Source organism: Bos grunniens, chromosome 28 (genome assembly GCF_055505025.1).
Source record: "Bos grunniens cultivar Pamir isolate PY7600 chromosome 28, Bosgru_T2T1.0, whole genome shotgun sequence".
Classification (NCBI taxonomy): domain Eukaryota; kingdom Metazoa; phylum Chordata; class Mammalia; order Artiodactyla; family Bovidae; genus Bos; species Bos grunniens.
The window spans coordinates 11,435,033-11,454,549 of NC_141192.1; the positions used below are offsets into that span (position 1 = coordinate 11,435,033).

Here is a 19,517-nt window from a genome sequence, read left to right on the forward strand (position 1 = left end):
AACACCACAGGGAGGGAAAAGCACCCGCTGTGAGTAACACCCAAGGAATCCTTCCTGGTGTAGTTCACCAAATCCCTGCTTGTCCTCAGAGAGCCCTGCTGGTGGCCGAGGCCAGTGGTCCCTGGGGTACAAGGGCAGCCCCACACACCACAGACAACAGAAGGCTCCCACCAGACTCTGGGAGGACCAGGGAACCATCCTTTCACCCCCTGAAAGGATGCCTCCTGTCTAGGCCGGCAGCCTCCTGCAACTGCTGTGATGATGCTGTGTGACTCTGGGTTGGGCTCTGGGTCTCTCTGTGTCTACCATGTCATTGGACAGGTTTGTTCATGGCTCCCTTCCAGCCCCACCTCTGGGCTAACGTCAGGCCTGTATCGGGAAGGGGTGCAGACTGTGGCCATAGAAGGCGGCACCTGGGCTCTGCTCCGGGGCAGCTTCCCACTTCAGCATTTGGGCAGACTGGCATCCCTCTGGGAAAGAGGCCCAGCTGCTAGCCCAGGAGAGGTCCCAAGGTGCCTGGGTTGCTGAAGAGGACTCGGTGTGCTGGAGGTTCAGCCAGCGGGGGTACACAAGCCCCCAGCGCTGCCCCTCCCCTCTGCCACTGTCTCTGGGTGAGCTGTGAGCCTCTGCTTCCAGGCCGAGGCCAGTCCCAGCTCCTGGCCTTCACAGAGGAGCTGCCACTGCCCCACAGCCCCCTTTGGCTCCCTGCAATCTGCAGGATCAAGGTCAAACTCTATGGCCCCTGGGAGCTGCCTCAGTACCTGCTCCCAGGTGTGGCTGAATGAAGTGTCCTCTCCCAGGAGACTCCTGACCGATCCCACCAAGTTGTGCAGAGACCCCAGGAAGACCCTGTTTCCTCACTCCTCTGTGTAGGGATCTAGACCCCTCCTCCAGGCAGTCTCCCCTGCCTGCCTCCTCCAGCACAAGGGAAGAGCTGTCCCTCCCATTTCCTACTGCCTTCACCTGCTGAGAGCCTCCACCTAGCACACACTGCTCTGTAGACTCCGTTGACCTCCGTTCAAGTCCAGGGCTGTGCTCACCCAGCACTCAAAGAGGCACTTGTGAATGCCAGCTCCTAGCCCAGTGCCGGAGCCCAGTAAGTGTTCAACCCACTATGACTGATGGAATGAATGGTTCACCAGCAAACATACCTGTGGCTACCAGAGACAGAAGCAGTGGGGAAAACACATATTATGGTGTCAGGTAAAACTGGGCTGAATTTCAGCTCCACGGATAGCACTGTGACCCTGTGTATATTTCTAAACCTCTCCGAGCTTTGGGGCTTCTGTCATAGCTCGGTTGGTAAAGTATCCGCCTGCAACGTAGGAGATCCCGGTTTGATTTCTGGATCGGGAAGATCCACTGGAGAAGGGATAGGCTACCCACTCCAGTATTCTGGCCTGGAGAATTCCAGGCACTATACAGTCACAGGGTCGCAAAGAGTCAAACACGACTGAGCTTTGAGCTTCTTCATCTACAGGTGGGATAATCCAAGTGTCCCTGGGTTGTTGAGATGTTTGAGAATATTGCAGGTTGTGAACCCTGACCTGTCTCAGCAGAGCCTCTGGTTTTACAGACCAATGAACCGCTGCTCAGAGAGGGACGGTGACTTGTCCAAGGTCACACAACAGGTCTGCAGCAGGACTGAGGCTTGAACTAAAACTTTGCTCGACGGGCTTGGGGGGGGACAATGGCCCACCTTGCTGACCCAGAGGGTCCCCCACCTCGGGGAGGAACGACTAGTGGGCTGTGGACTGTATTTCCAGCTTCAGGTTGGGTGAGGGGTCAGTGCTGGCTGCAGAGGCTGGGGGTGGACAGGCCTGGACTGCTGGCAGTGAATTCCAAGGAGGGAAAGGAGTCTGTGCATTCCCAGCTGGCGCTGGAGACTGACATGCACGCCACATGGGGACCCTGGAATTCAAGCTCTGTGTGGCCATGGCCAGGCCCACCATGAGCTGGGCTTGGCACTCAACGTCGTCGAAACCAGCCCCAAACTTGCCTTGTGCCATGTAGCCCTGGAAACGTGTTGACTGACAGCTGATGGTGTTCATGCTGTCAGTGTGAAGCCACAAACTCAGGGCTAGAGGGGCTGTCAACCCAGGTCCCTGCCTACAGAGCTCTCATCCACAGCTGTTTGGAACTGCCTCATGTGACACCCCAACCCCCGCTGTCCCCCTACAGCCTCTCTGAAATGACAATCCAACCACGTCTCTCCCTGTGTGCCCACAGCCCTGGGGATCAGCCCCATCACTCAGCCCCACCTGCTTGCGTACCGTCAATGCCGTGGAGCGCTAACCTCATCCCAGGCACTGCAGCAAGGGTTTATGTGGATGACTTTATTGAATTCCTCACAACTCAGTGGGGTTAGTTCTATTATTATCCCTATTTTACAGATGAAGAAATGAGGCACAGAGAGATTAAGCCACGCTTCTAAAGTTACAAAGAGAGGAGTGTGAAGAGTCTGGAAAACCCCAATGCCGAGGCTCGGAGTCCATACCTTTCACCACATCTATGCCCTCTGCACTCATCCACCAAAGGTGTGCTGAGTACCTTTAATGAAGTGCCAGCCGGGGGGGCAGCTGTCACGGCCCTGACTAGACATTCTTCTGTGTCCAGCTGGGTTGGCTGTCATGACCCAGACCTGGCTCCACTTTGCCAGGCTGAGGGAAGTGGGCCAAGCCACTCCCAGGGGTGGGTAGGGCTGGGGGCTTGTGTACTCAGCTGAAGAGACCTTCAGCCCGCTGGGTCCTCTTCAACAGCCGTAGCACCTGCGGGGCCTCTCCTGGGTAAGGGGCTGGGAGAGCCCGTCTTCCAAAATGCTGAAATGGGAAGCTGCCTCGGAGCACAGCCTAGGTGCCACCCTCTGTGGCCACTGTCTATATCCCTTCCCGAGGTAGGCCTGACCTCAGCCCGGGAGCTAGGCTAGGGATTGCAACTCTGGGCCTCTGTTTTCCAGTCTGGCAAAGGGCATAGGACCTCTCAAGGGCTTTCTCAATGGCCTGATGGGGTGTGAAAGAGCTTACACACTGTAAAGAACTCTACAGTAACAGGTCATTGTAGCTACAGGAGCGGGTCACAGGGCGGAGGTCAGGAGGGCAGGCCTGGGGTCAGAGAAGGCTCCATAGCATCTGGCCCACAGAAGTGAGTTTGCCAAACAGAGAAGGGCAGGCAAGGGGCAACAAGGCAGAAGGCTCTGCAAATAAAACACAGAGCAGCCCCCAACCCCCTCTGCCCTTGTGGATTAGGCAAAGCACACAAACACCAGGTTTCCAAAGTGTGTAGGGACAGGGCTCAAAGGCAGACAGTGCACACCGGGACACCCCTGGACACCACTGCTTGCTGGGGGTGGGGCTGGCATCCCACCCTCACCGAAGCCACCGTCCCCAGATGCTTGAGATGAGCTGGATGCTGGCTCCACTGGGGCTTCTGCAGCTGGTGGAGAGGGCAACATCTCTGCCTTGGACAGATGAGTCTCACAGGGCGATGCGGGACCTGCCCAAGGTCACTGGGTCTGTCAGTGACTGGCGGAGCCTGCATGTGAAGTCCGTTCTTCACTTATTCTAGGCAGTGCTGGCTTCATGGGCAGTTGCCTGGGGCCCCAGGCTCAAAAGGACCCACTCTTGGTTTAATGTTCTATGGCCACCATCGTGAAATCCTTAATAATTTTTGAGTGACAGGCTCCACAATTTTGTTCTGAACCAGGCCCTGCAAATTATTTAGCCAGACCTGATTCTAGGAGATTCTGGTGGACATGTTGGGAGAGGAAGTAGAGGGCCAATAAATGAACTTTTTTTCTTTAACTAGAGGATAATTACAAAATAGTGATGGTTTCTGCCATACGTCAACATAAATCAGCCACAAACTTTCATTTCTCTGGGACTTTGCAAGAGCCAGACCTTCTGCTTGGGCTTCTCTTTTCTCCTTTATATCAACCTAGCAAATTTTTCCCTGCCTTCCAATGCTCAGCTCACTTGTCACCTCCTGGGGATTCTTCCCAGATCTCTTCCCTCACCAGAGAACATACCAGTCAGAACTCATGCCCCCTGTGCCATGGTCCCTTCTCCTTGGAACACATCCCTCCCTGTGTATGCATGTGAGTGCATCCCTGTGTGTATGTGGAGATACCATGTGTCCTGAGAACCTGTGTCTGTGTATCTGTGTAAAGAGTCAACACAGAAGTTTGTGAACGTGCCTCTATAAGCGTACGTGTGCAGCAAGTCTGTTTGTGCACATGTGTGTCTATAGTGTGCACGAGTGAGGTCTGTGTGTATACGCATGAGAGGGAGTGTGCCTCTGCAGGTTTCTGTATGTATCTGTGCACACACAACCACTCATGGCTGTGTGTGCACGCACATCTATAGCCCCTTAGCATGTAGGGACAGGTTTACAAGCACACGTTGCCTGTGTAGAGTACATATGTACACGTGTTCATGGACACAGGTATGACTATGGGGTAGAAGACCCCTCTGGGACTTGTATGTGTATCTGTACTTTCAGATGAAAAACCTCATGTTCACGTGCAACTATAAATGGTCTTCTTTCTCAGGAAAATCTTAGTCCTCTCAGAGACATTCTGGATCATAACTTGGGCTACCTTCTCCAAGATTTCCTAGATTCCAGCCTCCCCATACTCACATGAAACTCCAGTGTTAATCTCATCCCACATCATGGCAGCCTTCCTAACCTCATGCTTCCCACCAGCCAACTGAGGACACCCATGATCTCTTGATGCCCACCCACAAGAAAAGACCAGCAGAGAGGGGGCAAGGCCAGGGGCAGAATGAACCAGAGGTCAGGACGTGGCGCACTGGAGCCACACAGACCTGGAAGTGAACCCCATGGGGGCTCAGCCAGGAGTGCGGCCTTGGGCATGCTCCTTTCAGACCACAAACCTCAGTTTTCTCGCCTGTACAATGGGAAGGATAACAGCACCCACCTCACAGGGCTGTGATGAAGATGAAAAGAGTGAATAACTACACAGTACTTAGCACAGTGCCTGGCATACAGTTAAGTGCTCAGAATGTTAGAGGATATTATTATTATTTTCATGAGCTAAATGAGAAAACGGAGGCTTTCAAAAGCGAAGGGACAGGGCTACCCAACACTACACTGGGAGTTGGCAACTGGATAAAACCTGAAGTTCAAGTGCCAGACTAGGGTATATCCCTTCCCACAACCCTCCATTCTCTGGCTCCCTCTGAAAGGAGGATGCCAAGGAAAAGTGAAAATTAAGAAATAAACCCCTTCCCCTAATTCCTCAGTGATGACAGCCCAGCTCCCGCTTCTCTAGGCCCTGAAACAGCACCAGCCGCTTGGACTGAGTCCCACACCTGCAGACACCCAGGGTCAGGGCCCAGCTCATTCTGCTTACCTGCCAAGGTCTCTGCTGACCACGGGGACTGGAGGCTGCTAAGGGTGTCAGGAAAAGGCAGTCACAGGGGAAGGAAGCTGTAGCCCCAGCAGTCCAACCTGGCTGAGCAGAGCTGCTGCAGGTCCTGTGGAAGAGAGGAGAGGGTGCAGTGAGCTCCAAGCCTGAGCCTGAGGGCCCCGACCCTCTTCACCCACCTCTAGGTCCTGCCTGCCCAGGCCCCTCTGGCCATCTCCTGGAGAGTTGAGCAGGCCCACAGAAGTGGAGCCACCCTAGAAACTGGATAACTGGATGCTGTCCCCCTCCTCCACTCCAAGTAAAGGTCAGAGGTCCAGAACTGGCCCCAGCACCAAGGTCAGCTTCTCTGTACCCTGTCCTGCAGCTTCGGCCATGCTGGGACACCCACCACTGTGTTGCAGTCAGCCTAGCCCCCTGGAACCCCATCCTTTGGATAAACCGGGTACTCTGTCTGGGTCAGCCTAGCCCCCCTGGAACCCCATCCTTTGGATAAGCCGGGTACCCTGTCTGGGTCAGCCTAGCCCCCCTGGAACCCCATCCTTTGGATAAGCCAGGTACTCTGTCTGGGTCAGCCTAGCCCCCTGGAACCCCATCCTTTGGATAAGCCGGGTACTCTGTCTGGAGCCCTTTCCCACATGTCTCTGTCTTTCAAAGCCCCACTCTGCTCAGAAGTTCCCATGGAGCCCTCACTGACCTGCTGCTCCTTTCTTTGTTCATCCTGCAGTGGCTTGGGTCCAGCTGACCATGTTCCCTGCCCTCCCCCCAGCCCCAGCTTTCTATTGGCCGGGTTCCCCTGTGAGCAGAGCTCCTGGTCATCAGGAATGAGGTCTAGTTTATGTCTGTCCTCTGAGGCTCACAAGGCCACAGCGACTGCTGGATGGATAAATGGAGGGATGGATGGATGGATGAGTGGGGCAGTGAAGACAGTCAGTAAATAAGTTGAACAAAATGGGCCATTTGACATATGCCCTAAAGTCCAGAAGCCTGCTGAGCTTTCCACGGGCCTCCTCATACCCTTGCCCCTGTTAGATTCCAGAACCCAGAGTTCAGGGTGGTGAGACCAAAGAGGCTTGGGGAGGTGGACTCCCTTCTCTGCCAATTCACATATGAGGAAACTGAGGTCCCGATAAGGGAAGGGTTCCCATTGCAGGGTTCCCAAGGTCCCATTGCAAGAAAGAGCCAGGCCAGAAATTAAGCCCAAATCTCCTTGTCTTGTCCACTGCCTGGAGGCAGCCACGGCAGTCCCTTCCACCTCCTGCATCCTCATGTGTCAGTTCATGCAGGCACCTAGCTTCCCTGATTGTTGGGGGATGAGGCTAGCTGTAGAAGGCGGACTCTGGGTAAAAGAGGGAGGGCAGTAGAAGGGCTGTGGGATAGGAAAAAGTGCAGTAATGAAGATCAAACTCAGAAAAGAGCCATCTGGTCTGATGGTCCTCCTTTCCCAGCCAGGAGGCCTGAGGCTAGAGGCAGGCCAGAGAGGGGACATTACAGGGAACCCTGGGGTCAGAGACACCTCTCCAGCCCACATTCAGCTGGGGGGCCTCTCCAAAACCCCCATTAACCACTTCACTGTCCTCCACAGAGGTCTTCTGGGCCTCCCAAACACGGGTTGGTGGGGCATGTCATGGGCACCACCTTGAACAGTTCGCATGCATCCCCTAGCCTGTGGTCTATCCTCAACCCAGCATTTTCAGCTCCACAGAAATGTGTGCATGTGGTCACCCAATGATGCATACTAGAATGTTCACAGCAGTGCTAGTCAAAACGGCCCAAGAATGAAAACTTCACAAATGGTCATCAACTGTAGAACGGATAAATCAGTGTATCCACACAATGAAATACAACACAGCAACAAAAACAAATAATCTGCAACTATATCCAACAATACAGGTAAGTATTATGAACATAATGTTGACCAAAAAAGCCAGATACAATGGATAATATACTTGTGTATTCAGTCACTTCAGTCCTGTCTGACTCTTTGCAACCCTGTGGACTATATAGTCCTCCAGGCTCCTCTGTCCATGGGATTTTCCTGGCAAGAACACTGGAATGGGTTGCCATGACCTCCTCCAGGAGATCTTCCTGACCCAGGGATCGAACCTATGTCTCCCGCTTTCTTTCCCACTACACTAATAGGGAAGTACCGAGAATATACTTAAGGAGTCCACTTATTTAAAGATCACCTGATGCGAAGAGCCGACTCATTGGAAAAGACGCTGATGTTGGGAAAAATTGAAGGCAAAAGGAGAAGGGGATGACAGAGGATGAGATAGTTAGATAACATCACCGATGCAATGGACAAGAATCTGAGCAAATTCTGGGACATTGTGTAGGACAGAGGAGCCTGGCATGCTGCAGTCCATGGGGTAGCAGAGTGAGACATGACTTAGTGACTGAACAACAGCAACAAGAATAGGCAAAACTACTCTAGCCTGGGGTAGACTAAATACATATGGCCAGATTCTCTGCAGCTGCTCCTATCAAAAGGCGAAGTCCAGGGACTTCCCTGGTGGTCTGGTGGCTAAGATTCTGCAACCCCAATGCAGGGAGCCTGGGTTCAATCCTGGGTCAGGAAACTAGACCCCACGTGCTGCAACCAAGGGATCCCATATACCCCAATGAAAATCGAAGATCCTGTGTACTGCAACTAAGACCTCGTGCAGCCAAATAAATAAATAAAATAAATATTTTTAAAAAAGGGTGGAGCCTATCCTCTATCCCTGAATCCAGGCTGACCACGAGACTTGTTTTGACCAAGAGGACTTGGTGAAAGTAGTATTTTGTGACTTACAGAAACTAGGTCTCAAGAAATCCTGCTATTTCTGGTTTGGGCCCTCTTGGAATGTGGCCTGGCCAGGGAAGGAAGCCAGTCTACCCTACTGGGGGATGGAGGAGAACTGAGGCTGCCCAGCCAATAGCCAGCACAACCTGCCAGATGTGACTGAGGCCATCTTTGACCATCCTGTCCAGCCGGCCTTTCGGGTGACTGGAGTCACATAAGCCCAAGGGAAACTGGCAAAGGGACTGCTCAGGCAAACCACAGAATTACGAGACATAATAAATGGCAGTTGTTTAAGCCACTAAGTTTCGGGGTGGTTTTGGGGGCAGTAATAGATAACTTATAGTATACTGTTGATATTGTAAGGATAATGTAGTCATTATCCTTGCGGGGCAGCAATGACTGGAAGGGGGTATGTTGGGGGGCTTCTAGGGGATCTGGAATGTTCTGTTTCTTGATCTATATGTTGGTCACATGAGGGTATTCATTTTGTGAGAATTTGTTGAGCTATGCTTAGCATATACACACTGTTTCAGCATGGATGTAATACTTCAGCTGAAGCTAAAAACAAACAAACCTTCCATGGCTTTCTGCCCAGGCAGCCAAGATCCAGCCCCGCCCTGGCCTGCTGGCCTCACCTCACTCTCCTCTGCACATTCACAGTGCCACCTTACACCTCTGTGCTGGGGAGGCCCCTCCCTTCCTGCCCAGCTTCAAGCTTGAGGGCAGGAAGCACCTCCTCCTGGAAGCCTTCCCTGACTGCCCTTGGCCTTGCCCGAGTATCCATATTCATACAACTATCTCTCTGGAGCTGGAATTTCCTGAGCACAGATTTAAGTCTGTCCCTTCAGTCTCCCCAGCTCTTGGAACTCTCCAAGTGGGAGCCCTGTAGGGTTAGGGGGCACCCCTTTTCCTATTTATTCCCCTAGGGTCACAACCTCCACAGTGGAGCTGTGATGATCAGCCAGGCTTTGGGGATGAAGGGGAACAGGGAGAACTGGTGATCACAAGAAGGGTCATATGTCACCATCTCCTGGGAACCCAGTTTCTCCCAGGTAGACCAAGGGCAAGGCTAAATTTGGGGGTACAAAGAGGGTTTACAAAGAGGGGGAGGACTTAAGGAGCCACCCATTTGTAGCCAGATGGTGACACCTGTGAAAGGGTACTACTCCTTCCCTCTTAATTATCTAGTGAAATAAAGTGCACAGCAGGGCCGACGGGCAGTCAGCACTGCATCTCTGCCAAAACAGTGGAGAGTGGTAATGTCAGACACATGGGCATCAGCTCTGCTAAAATCCTTCCATACACTGACTCCGTGACTGTGACTCAGGTGGGCACCAGGGCCTCGGTCCTAGATGCCCCTCTCTGGGCCTCCTATTCCATCTCTGCAGTTCCAGCTTTGTCCTCAATGGATGTGTGGCCCTGGGGTAGCCCCCTCCAACCTCAGCCCCCTCCACTCTTATCCCAGAGATCGGCTTAGTCAACAGTCTCTGATGAGTCACATTTTTCTTTCCTGTGGGAGGGCTGGCCCCTGAAAGGCCAGGGAATCTTTCTGCCTCCTCAGAGTCCCTGCCACAAGCAGGCGGGTGTGGCCACTGCAGGCCATCGATGGCAGGCCACTGCACCCTATCACCCACCTGCCCCTGGGAAGGGGGTGCTCAGGCCTGGAGGGGAGAGTCCATCTCCACCCTCATGCTTTCCCTGGTACCCAGATTCTTTCACTAAGAAAGGAAGCTCCTTGCCCAACAAGGAGGCTCAGAGAAGCCAGAGCGTTCACGATGGGAGATGGAGACCCGGCTATTTGCCGGTCAGCTTCGGTCTGTCCTGTGGCAGAGGTAACTTGGTGTGAGGAGCCTGTGAGGGCAGCTGGCTGGGTCCAGACTAATGACAGAAGGAGCTCTGGACTGGGGTACACCTTCCCCAAGCAGGTGTGCCGTCTCAGAGTGGTGAGGGCCCTGTCCACAGAGGCGTGCAAGCCGATGCAGTGGCCAAGTGGTGCTGTGAGCGCACAGGAAGCGTCGGAACTGGAGCTGAACTCTGTATTTCCCAAACTCCTCTGATGATAAGAATCACCGGGGCTGCTCGTGAAACCCACAGCCTCCCAGGCCTCTCCCCTGAGAATGGAAGTCTGTGGGTCTGGAACGCAGCCCAGAAATTTAAATTTTTAACAAGCCCTCCCAGGTGATCCTGCGCATCTGTAAAGCTTGAGGGGAACACCGGCAGATGACCTTCCAGGTCCCTTTGGGCCTTGAGATGAGTGATTCTGAGCCCCACACTCCACACCTCCCGTACCCTATCTGGAAGATGCGGCTGGCAGGAGACTAACTGCATCATTAAAATAAAAATGATTTAACAGCTTTAGGAGGGGCAGAGATGTCAGGGGGAGGGCGGTTCTAGCCCCTGGTGGTACCGGCAGCCGCTCCCTCCTTGTGCCCCTCGGCCCCCCAGAGTTATCCAGAAAAGCTCAGCATTGGGGAGGGGGTGAGTTGACAGCTGTTCAGCTGCTGCTCAGCGAGACCCGGAAAAGCAATTATCTTGCTCTTAGCAGAAAGGCACTGGCTTTTACCCGCCCCCTCCCTCCCACCTTCACACACACACACACACACACACACACACACACACACATACACACACACACACACACACACACACACACACACACACACACATACACACACACACACACACACACACCCACACCCACTCACCCAGGCCGAGACGCTGCTGGCTGGCTCTGAACCCACCTCCCCCTAACCCCACCAGCCCCCAGATTCCTCTGACTCTCAAACCTCCATCCTCAGAGCACATTTCCAACACTTAAATCATTTAGCCCGCTAAACCGGAGACGGCGAAATGGGTGCTATTTCTTAAAAACATACAGAGAGCGTATTAAATTATTGATAGCCATTAAACAGGGGGAAAAATTAAACAGCTCTCAGCTCTTATCAATCATTCATGCAGTTTCCACTGGGGTGTTTTCTGGAGAGTGATCACACGGGCAGCCCAGGGAGCCGACTCCTGCTGGCAAGGAAGGCTCTGGCTGCGTGGAAGCGGGGAGGGGGCCGCTGCAGCCCCCAGCTACTACTCAGGCAGGCAGAGGCTGAGAAGGGGGTCTGGTGGGGGGTGGGGAGCAGTCAGCCTCTCACTTGACTGCCCCCCACCATTTTCACCACGTTATTAACAAAAGGACACTCTGATACCGCTCTCAGGAACCCCCTTCATTAAATCCAGCCTGCTCTTATTGAGCATCTAGTATGTATCAGGCATGCAAGGTGCACAGATAAATCAGCCTCAAAGCACTCACGCAAAGGTGGGAGGGAGCCCTTTGAAGGAAAACGTGGTTACGCTACGTTGTGATAGGAGCTGCTGTGGAGGTCAACTCCGAGGGTGGCTCCAAGGAAAAGGGAACCACTTTGGCTGCAGTGGGGTTGTTAAGGAAGGCTTTGCCACCGAAGTCATTCCTGGGTAAATTCTCACCCAGAGCACAAACCTGGGAAGGGCATCCCAGGAAAGCTGGACAGCCCTGGCAGAGGTCCGCAGCCTCGCTGAGCCTAAGTTGAGCATTCCATCCTGTCAACAGCCCCGCAGGTACTGGCCATGTGGGCTCAGGGGCTTGGCCACAGTGTGTGGAGCAGGGAGCCGGCCGTCACCTCAGCCTCTCTTCCAGGCCCTGGTCAAATCCAGGCCAGGCCAGGGGAGTGATGCATGAGGCCAGGCCCCCACTGAGCGCTGACGCTGACGGGCAGGAGGTTGGGGTTCACCCCAGCTGCCCGGGGCAGCGGCACCTCCACCCTCGCACAGCAGATCCATTTCCTGGCTCTGACTCAGGACACCTAAGCCAGCGCGTGACGCAGGCCACGGAGGCTGCAGGGCCGGGGCAGCGCTGCTCTCCCAGCCTCAGACAGGCCTGGCAGAGCTGTCCTCGGGCTCCCTCCTGTCGCTGAGCTGTGCCAAGGACCAGGGCACCAGGGCTGTGGGAGCCAGCGGACACTCGATACCGCCCCACCTCTCCGCTCAGGGACCGTCCACAACCAGGGGCCATCTGAGGCTCTGAGGCCAGGCCAGGCTGCCGGCTGCTGCAGGGAACAAAGAGGCCAGGCCCACGCCCGCCAGGACCCTGCAGTCCCAGCCCCCCCGGAGAGCACGGCATTCTTGAACGCCTTTCAGGAGCTCTCCTTGCTCAGGAGCCCAAGCCGGGAGCTGGGAGGAGGCCCTGCCAAGTGTTGATAGCACCCTCTCCAGAGAAAGCTGCTGTCGCGGGGAAACATTCTGGGGAGAGTAGCTGTTTACCACCAACGCCTGGGACTGTCAAGAAATAATCAGAAGAAACTGAATGTGCAAAGTTGAAAAGACATGTAACGGAAGCCCCCTCCCCAAGCCTGGGACTTTTCAACCTGGAGGACCAGGCTGCTGTATATTTTGCCTGGTTTGGGGAAATATTCTTAAATTTGCATCAGGGTGGAGGAGGATGTGGGAGGTGATATACATACAGTCAGCTAAGGACTGGGAGACCACGGCCCCGAGCACCATCATCAGCCTTGGCCTCTCTGGGCCTCAGTTTGTGCACGTGCAGAGTGACAGATACCCATTCGACCTTCAGGAAGACCATGCGGTCTGAGGGGACAGGGTTAGCCTCCAGGCTATCTCTCCAGTCTGTCAGGAACATGCAGTTCCTTAAGATGACCTGAACATGCCACATGCTCACCTGAAGACTCGGAACAACGGGGCTCAGCGAGTCTGAAAATGTCAGCACAGACCCGTACATCTGTCAGCAGCACACGGCTCTGCCGGGTCCCTGCCACCCCACCTGGAGTGCTGCACGTGATCTGTTCCCTCTCATCCACCACCACACCTGTGTAGGGCTTGGGCCTGAGTGGGCACAGAGCAGGCTGTCAAGGGAGGTTTGCTGACCGGCAGAATCAAGACTCATATGGGCAAGTGACCCCCCCCAAATTCCAATCATAACATCTATCCCTATTCAGGCAGCAGCCCTGACTCCCCACTGCCAGCACCTCCCACTGCCAAACCCCCAAGTCTAAGTCCTTCACCTGGGAGTTGTGTCTGAACTTCCAGATGTTTCTTACAGCCTCTTTGCTCCAGCCAGAGAAGAACGACTCAATCTCCCCTGTCCATTCATGCTCTGGGGCCTTTGCACATATTATTGTTTTCTTTCCTACAGCCTAGTCCTACTCCAGGTCAAGCTCTATGTCCCCCTTTGTAACTGTTGTCACACTTTTCACATTACACCAGACTGGTTTCTGTTTGCATCGGCTCTGCACTCAGCGTGGAGCACCATGAATGCAAACAGGGCTCCTTCCATCAGCACCTCGCCCAGGGGGTCAGAGAGGGGCCTCTAACTTCACTACAGTTCAACAAGCACCCCAGCCCCCAGCCTGTAGGTCAGAATCAGTTCCTCCTAAGGGCTAACCAGCATCACTACAGCTGTAATTGTAAAAGCCATTCCCTGGATAGTGGGGGAGATGTCCTCCGCCAAGTGTAAATGAGACTGTACTCTTGGAGCTCCCGGAGCCAAGGGAAGGGGCAGGCTTGGGAATTTCCAGGCAAAGGCCAGCAGAAATTGGCCACAAATGAATCATTAACTCTCGAGTCGAGAGCTCCGAGTGGCCGGTGCCAAGGTCTCGGGCTCTGGCCTGTGTGGGCCACTTGGCCTCTCTTGGCTCAGGCCTGAGGGTGGCCCCCCCTCCCTGGCCATCTGCTTCACCCCATGGCCACTGGTCACTGACAGGCGAGGCCATCTGGACCAGAGCGGCCCAGATGTCTTATGGGAGAGGGCACGCCTTTCCCCAGGAATGACTCCAAAGCTTTGCCACACACGTCTGTCCTTCTGAAGTGCTGTCCCTTCAGTGAGCTAAGTCCCCTCCTCCTTTAAGGTCTGGCTCCAGTCTGGCCTGCCTCCTCTCTGCCCTGCCTATCTGGGCCCACCCTGGCCCACCACCTCTGAGCGCCTGTTGCCTTGGCTGTGCCTGCCCACCCTGCCCTGGGTGCAGGGGCTCATTCCTTCTGCACGATGGGGACTTGGCCCCTCTCCTGGACCCCGTCAGCCAGTCTGAGGCAGAACACAGGTCAGGAAGCCCACGTGTGATGGGGTTGCCCATGGGCTCAGTCTGCAGCTAGCAGGGTGAGCGCCTGGCTGGCCGTGGGGTCTTCGGTCCTCACCTGACTCAGGGACAACGTCAAGTCCTGCTCCAGGCCTCTTTTCAGGGCTTCCGGCAGTGAGGGTGCAGTTCAGGCAGGTCTAGACATGTCTGCCGCACTCCCACTGGAGAGCCAGGGAGTTGTGGGGGGCCTGGCACCCTGATTCCCAGGAGGCAGCAGAGGTCAGCACTGACCACCTTCCACCTTAGGGCACCATCCTGCAGGCTAGGGTGCAGTTTCATCACAGCCCCTGCAAACTGCCCTAAAGAGGCACCCTAACTCTTCTTGGGTAGGGACTGATGGAGACAAAGTCTCAAAACACAGATTCTATTGTAATATGATGCCAATACATCATTCACCTGTGTTTCTGAACTTAGTGTCCACCTGCCTGGCAATAAAGCTGGCAAAAATAAGAACAAATACTGCTGACTCGAGCGTTTACTTTGTGTTAAGCTCTGTGCTGAGCTCGACACACATTTTTCATGAGTCCTTCCATCCCACCACAAGGTACCTACTATTAATATTAATATGACTGCTTGAAAGAGGAGCAGTCCACGGTTCCTAGAGATGTGGATGAAGATGGGGTAATGTGCCCATGTCCCAAGGCTGGAGTGTGGTAGCTGGGGATTTAGATGGAGCATCTGACCTGGATCCCCACACAGCACCTAACCCCAAGGACCCTGAGCCCCTTGTCTTGCGCTCAGAGATGGAAGACGCCATGGTGCCCTGTGATCACCACCCCACTCTCTTCACAAAGTCCTTTTCTCATCTGATCCTAAAAGTAGCCCTATGAGATGGCCAGTGAGGGTTATTATTACCATTATGTGTGTGTGTGTGTGTGTGTGTGTGATAGTCGCTCAGTCATGTCCAACTCTGTGTGACCCCATGGACTATAGCCTGCCAGGCTCCTCTGTCCTTGGGAGTGAGTAGCCATTCCCTTCTCCAGGGGATCTTCCCGACCCAGGGACTGAACCCAGGCTTCCTGCACTGTAGGCAGATTCTTTACCATCTGAGCCACCAGAGATGGGGAAACTGAGGCTTCACGGGGCAAGGCCTTGACTTATTATCAGCTTTTACAGCCCTTTAATCCTCACAGCAACCCCACTAGGTGGCTGCTGTTAAAGCCACTTTGCAAATGGGAAAATGCTGAGGATGAGAGAGGCAGAGGGAGCGTGTCCCACATGCTGGGGACGGAGCCTGGGCTTATGCCCTGATCTGCTTGACCCATGACATAGGGCTGTCCCCAAGGCTTGGGCCAGAGTAAGTGTAGGCTTGTGAGCATGGTGGAGAGAGGTGACTGAGGAGCAGGACGTGGGGGCCTGGGGATGCGGGCTGTGTCCCTCCCTCCCAGCCTCACACTGCAGGGATGGCAGAAAGACGAGTTGCTCTGAGAAAGATCCCACCTCCATTTCCCCACAGGAGTCCTGGGCGGAGGCACTCTGGACTTGTTTACCATGGTGGAGTCTTACTGATGAGTCCAGTGATCAGGCTGAGACATCTCCACCAGCCACACGGGTCACCGTCTGCAGGTGTTAAGGGTGGATGGCATCCATCCGAGGAAAACAGGATGAGGTAGTAGCTGCAAGTCCATAGGCATGCCCAATCACACCCTGACACAAGCCACACACGTGCATGTACACTTCCCTTACTAGTGTCTGCAGGCTCCTGGGCACACGTGCTCACCGGTGTACACACTCATACCCAGGACAGCACACAGCTGCATTCGGGGCAACTGGGGGGCCCGAGCAGGGGCATGGACAGCTCTGACGCACGGGCAGGGCCCCTGCAGCTCTGGGGCCCAGGAGAGCGGGTGCGGGGAGCAGGTGGGCAGGTGGCCATCTGCAGAACCATGCAGGAACTCGTGGCAGCCGCTGCGCTCATGGGGTTGGGCCTGTCCAGAGCAGGCCCATAAATCAGGAAGCAGCCTGCCGCCAGCACTAAATCACTACCTCTAGGACATGGTGCTTAGAACAGAGAAGCAGCTGGCATCAGGCCCAGGCCCACCGTTGGGGTGGGGGCTGGAGGGGACATGGTATGTGGCACCCCCTCCACCCTGTGCCGCTGCCCCCTCCTGCCCTGTGTCTGCCCGCCTTGTCCTAAGGGCAGGGGCTAATTCCTCCCGCAGTCAGACCTTCTCTCCCACTCGATTCCTGCCTCCCCCTGGCCTTTCCTCCCATTCTACCTTTCTTCCTCTGCTCCTGGCCCCAGACTCCTGAGTTCACCCCCTACGTTGAGTGCTGCCCTCCCACTCCGAGGGCAGCACTGAAGGCTTCTCCCAGTGTCTAATGCCTTAGGACCTCAGAGGGCTGGGGTTGGGGGCTGTGGAGAGTCCACTTCTGGGCAGGAACACGGGGGTGCCATCACCAGACCTGGGCTGTGAGCCCAGGGGCACTCCCAGCTGTACTCCCCAGAGTTACCTCCTTCTTCCTGGCCTCGAGCGCTCCACTTTCCAATCTGTAAAGTGAGGACTGACTGGGGAGAGACCTCCTGGGGCTGCCTGCCCTGAGGATCTGAAGCCCAGGGAAAAGAGCCTCCGTGGATGCTGATTAATTATGATTATTAATAACACAACCATCTGTATCTAGTGGTGGAGTGAGGATGATTAAAACTGGGCTCCAGGCTCCAGCCGCAGAATACATGGGTTTCCAGGTGGGCTAGGGTGTCACCCCCTAGGCCTGCAAGCAGATCCCTAGTGGCTATATGTCGGGGAGGGGCTGTTTATACTGCACTGCACGGACGGATACAAAGAGGAACGACATACAGGAAGGCAGACAGACAGACGGTGGGGAGCTGGCTCATCAGCTGATGAACAGTAGACAATTACCTTGTGCCAAGGCTCTGGGCAGGACTCTCTCTGCCTACCACTAGGACAGACCACTTGGTCTTCCCATCTCTCCTCAACCTTCGCCTTAGCCTGCAGCAGAGCCAAGAGGACTCGACGATTCCTCAGTGCTCAGCACAGCGGGGGAGCCCGTGCACTGCCCAAAGGGGTGAGCATGGCCAGCTCACCCTCGAGAAACTCACCCTGAGCCAGGCACTGCTAACCCATTAATTGTCACAACAGCCCCATGTGATATTTACGCCCATTTCCTAGATGAGAAAACTGAGGCACAAAGAAAATGAGTGTTAGTCACTCAGTTGTGTCTGACTCTGTGACCCATGAACTGGAGCCCGCCAGGCTACTCTGTCTATGGAATTCTCCAGGCAAGAATACTGAAGTGAGTTGCCATTTCCTTCTCCAGGATATCTTTCTGACCCAGGGATCAAACCCAGGTCTCCCACATTGCAGGCAGATTCTTTACCACCTGAGCCACTGTGGAAGCCAAAGAGATAGAGGAATTTGCCAAAGGGCATATGGCCAGGAAGCGGCTGAAATGCAAAGCAGACCATTTGGCTTCAGAGGTCTCATCTACCCGGGTACAAAGATTTCAAATGAATGAATGAATGGATAACATTTAAACAGCAGGATACATAAAGATTTTTTTTGCTAGTTCATCTGATAGTTCATCTGCTTTAAACTATCTCTGTGAGTGGAAGGCAAAATGGCCAGAAAATACATGTCATGGGTTCAGGCTAGGTCTCCAAATTATAGGCTGTGTGACTGCAAACAAGTCACTTGCTAACTCTGGGCCTCAATTTCCTCACCTGTAAAGTGGTGGTAAGTGGGGCTGCCTCATCTACTGGCCAGCTATGAAGGCAACGGTAGAGAGTTCTGAGGGTGATGATGGGACATGATCGTAATGTTTGAATACACAGCAGCCAGGATTCCAAACCAGAAACCTGTACACATGTTCTGTTAGGAACCCCAAGAACAATGGACAAGGGATCCGAAACCTTGGCAGCACATGATCTCTGGGTCTGGTCAAGGCCCTCCTGGGCACGTACCCTGTGCGCAGCCCTGGGCTGGCCATGATGGGGTGGGGGTGTGGGAGGCACACAGGCACACATCACGGTCGTGTCTGGTCATCACCCTCAGAACTCTCTACCGTTGCCTTCATAGCTGGCCAGTAGATGAGGCAGCCCCACTTACCACCACTTTACAGGTGAGGAAATCGAGGCCCAGAGTTAGCAAGTGACTTGCTTGCAGGTACACAGCCTATATATAATTCAGAGACCTAGCCTGAACCCATGACACATATTTTCTGGCCATTGTGGCTTCCACTCACAGAGGTAGTTTAAAGCAGATGGACTGTCAGATGAACTATCACACAAGACCTAGAGTAACTGAGATCTCTGTGAGGGGAGGGGCCGCAATACCTGCTGGGGCTTGTCTACACCTGGCGGAGGTAAGGCCTGGATCCCAGGAGAGGAGGACTGTGTTGTGGAGTTAGTGGTCACCTCCAAACACTGTGCCGTCGCAAGAGATCTCATCCAAAGTTCTCCAGCACCCTGCCACTCCTCTATGAGGAGACAGAAGGGTAACGGAGATAAAAAGTTCACACAGGTGAACAGGAAGGAAAAGGGACCCCCTGGGTGCAGACCCGCCCCCGGCCCCACGTTTCCTAATGTCTTTCTGGCTTCTGTCATGTCCTTCTGCCGTCTAGCCTTCCATTCGCTTAATATTTGTCTTGAAATCTACTCACAGATTTTGCAAAAATACATTTCTTAAAAAAAAAAAAAACTTTGTAAGATTACTGTAAGTATGAAATTAGCCTCACTCACCACAAACAGAAGTTAAACAGAAAAACAAACGCAGAGAGAGGAAACACTGGCATTACTTTGCTGCCTGCCTGCTAGAGTCTGCGAGCCTCACCAGCTCTCTCTGTGGGGGAGAGAGAGAGAGAGCAGCAAGGGGCCTGGGACTTGGCGGCTGCCCTCCACACGGCCAGGGGGCTGGACAGGGCCGGGGGCTGAGGGGTTTTCTCTAGCTGTGATGAATGCCGCAGCTGAATCCTGACGGTCACCAGTGGGTACATCTGAGGAGCAGCAGCACCAGCTCTCAGAGGTGGTGGGTGATATGTCTCTGTGACACAGATAAGGACACAAGAGGCTCCGAGAGGTGAGCCCACCAGCCTGAGGTCACACAGCAGTGAGTGGCCGAGCCAGGCCTCCCGGCTGAGCACAAGGGTCTTCCCCTTCTGCCGCCACCGCGGCCTCAGTGCACGCGTGGAGTCACTTAGGCGGAGCGGAGTCGGCCTGGCCCGCGGCTGGCTCAGTAACGGCTTTTACACCTGAGGTTAACAACAGTGATTT

At 54.4% G+C, this 19,517-nt stretch overlaps 1 protein-coding gene across 10 annotated transcripts in view; it reads right to left on the reverse strand.

The window, feature by feature from the left end:
* Positions 1-19,517, reverse strand: part of ZMIZ1 (zinc finger MIZ-type containing 1) — a 242,465-nt gene that overhangs the window by 186,478 nt on the left and 36,470 nt on the right. For all 10 annotated transcript variants that reach the window (XM_086381797.1, XM_086381787.1, XM_086381791.1 and 7 more), the window contains one exon: positions 5,372-5,495. The gene's annotated coding sequence lies outside the window, so the exon portion shown is untranslated. The remainder of the gene's footprint in view (positions 1-5,371; positions 5,496-19,517) is intronic.